The sequence below is a fragment of the Pimephales promelas genome, chromosome 9, assembly GCF_988280905.1.
Source record: "Pimephales promelas chromosome 9, fPimPro1.hap1.1, whole genome shotgun sequence".
Lineage (NCBI taxonomy): Eukaryota > Metazoa > Chordata > Actinopteri > Cypriniformes > Leuciscidae > Pimephales > Pimephales promelas.
The window spans coordinates 39,512,774-39,515,464 of NC_142777.1; the positions used below are offsets into that span (position 1 = coordinate 39,512,774).

At 36.8% G+C, this 2,691-nt stretch overlaps 1 long non-coding RNA gene across 1 annotated transcript; it reads left to right on the forward strand.

Annotated features, from left to right (window-relative positions):
- Nucleotides 1–1,055: 1,055 nt before the first annotated feature.
- Nucleotides 1,056–2,184, forward strand: LOC148977613 (uncharacterized). Its single transcript, XR_016169802.1, has 3 exons — nucleotides 1,056–1,244; nucleotides 1,467–1,550; nucleotides 1,858–2,184. It is a non-coding gene; the product is annotated as an uncharacterized LOC148977613 (long non-coding RNA).
- The last annotated feature ends 507 nt before the right edge of the window (nucleotides 2,185–2,691 follow it).

Genomic DNA, 2,691 nt, shown 5'->3' on the forward strand with positions numbered 1-2,691 from the left:
GTTTTTTATTTTATAGTTTTTTATTTTTATTTAAATAGTTTTTATTTAGAAATAAAAGCTGTTTCACAGTGTTGGAGCTGAGTCTATTTCTCCTCTTACACAGTAATTCTTTCACATGGCTTTCTGGGGCTGTGCAGTCTCATGTAAAGCTCTGAAATGCCTTAGCATGGATGATGTGTTGTTATCTCACCTTATAAATGTTATACGAAAGTAATAAATTACTTACAAGAATAAAATAAGTAAAATTAAAATTTTTACTTATTTTAAGTCTTCCAAAAAAAAAGGAAGACTTCCCCTATTAGGGGAAGATAGGGGAAGCCTTCCTTTTTGTGGCTGTTGCCATTGCTCTAAATACAAACCCTTCGCCAAACACCAACACTCTATCCCCACTCTCCTAATCCAAATACCAACACCAAATTAAAGTGCAAAGATTTTACAAAAACAAAAAAGAAAAGACTAAGTAGTGAAATATAAATTTTGGTTATTTAATGAATTATATTTATTAACTTTCAAAGAACAGCACTCTCCTCAAACACCCATCAACCAGACTGAGGCAACATTGACTCGTTAAATGAGATCGGGAGTTCGAGCCTTCTGACCATAGATATCTATCTGACACCCAAAGCGAAACTCGCACGTGATCGGACAGAAAGTGAGGCTTCATTTGTCATCGATCACGTGACTCTGGGAAAACCAATACACACCCCGATACGGGGCTTCACTAGAAATTGTGTCGCATATGTGATACGTGCATCGAAGCTTCAGTGTCATACGTAACATCACTAGTTTAAATGTAGTGATTGTAAACTAAGGCTTTCTGAAGCATTTTTAGGCTTTCATCAAATTGTGCCACTCCTTGATCCCAGTTTCACCGTCTTCATTAACACAACACAGCTGAACCTCATGAACTAGTCAGGTCTCCGTTCTCTCCCAGTTCGTTGCTATGGTTACTGTCGTTGGGTTAATTTACCCCAGCTGTGTCTCGTTTCCCTGATCTGTTATCTGTGTATTTAAGCCCTCTGTTTCTGCCTGGCTGTTGGCTTGCATTACTTTAAGTTGTGTGTAGTTCTCCTCGTGGATTCGTCTGTTCACTGGTCTATTGATGTCTCCTGAAGTTATCTCCATCGTTGTGTGCTTTAATACATCCTCCATTTTGTAACTGATATTTATGAGCACATTTCTAAAGCAGAAATATGTGTTTGTTATTATGCCTCCTTTGATCATAGAATTGGGATGCTTATATTGTGAGTTTTTATTTATTTATCCTATTTATATGAAACTCATTTTGTTTACTACTCTTATAAACATCCCAAATAGATTTTGCAGATTGAGATTTGATGTGTAATCATAATGGGTATTTTACAGTCTCTTAGCAGCTGGCCTTTGCCAGTGTTTTACTGGTCTTTTAGAGTTGTTTGGAATGAGTACTGCATGTGTGTGTGATCTAATGATTTGTGTTTTTGCAGGAGCTGTTTAGGGATATAAAGGCATCTGAGTGAGTCAGATTTCAGTTACAGAGGGTCACCACATGTAGTGACCGTGAAGTTCAGGTGAGATCCATTCATCAATGTGCACCCTAAAGAACTCGAAGAATGACTCTTTCACTGATGACTGCTTGTTGATGTTTATTTGTTAACTTGTCAATTTTGCCAACATAATCAATACTATACTTTGTAATTTGCTGTTTAAATGCTTGTCTGTTATAAGTGTTTCTCAGGACCTCCACATGATTTATTACATTGCCTGTTGTACTTCCTAATTTATGTATAGAAGATGATTAGAAGCTAGCTTAAACTAATTGTAAAAAAACAACGCATGCATTGACCGTGCTTTCATTTGAATGCATTGTATTTTTAGGGCTTGTATTTTTATGGGCTGAAATTCTACATGTCCAACTTCTTTTGGGAGAGACTGAGGGTGTATCATGCTGATGGACTTAACCCCAGCAGAATCGGAGCGGCTGTTCTGTCGGACATCATCATCATCATCTCCAAGACGTTACACACCAGATGACTTGTAAGTCAAAGTCGCTCCTTTGAAAGGAATGTTTGTCCTGGTTCCATCTCTTGGACTGATGTCTTTGCCTGTAAGGTTATCTTTTGCCATCCTAATATACGAGAATACCCCATGTATATGGTTGTATAAAAGTCTTGCTGGATTGTTCCTGGGCTTTTGCTGCCATAGCTTAGCCTCTTTGGAATAAACTTATTTCTCATGTGCACATCTAACCCTTTCTGTGTCTTCTTTAAATAATCTTTTCTAGATTCTTTTTTTTTTCAACTAAGTTTCTCTTGTCGGCTTCTATTTGGTGATGTATCTTTTCTTCCAAAAAAAGAAAATAATTTCTAATCCTTAAGCATATCCACGCACACGCTATTTAGCAGGCGCTTAACTGTTCAATTACTGGCCAGAATTGAACAGTTAAAGCCCCACGTTGGGCGCCATGTTTTACGGTGTGTGCTTTAATCTTAACACCGTTAACCGTATTATTTATTATCATCAGGTTAGGTCGTAAGTCAAATCTGCCCTAAATCATAAGTGTTCGAATGGTACTTACAATTTGTTCAGATGACTTCTGTGGTCAGTTCTTGCTTAAGGTTTATTAACACTGTTCGACAATTACTTATAATTAGCATTAGTTATTGATTAATGTAAATATTCCAGAAATAAAAGTTAAGCTCAAACTTAAAT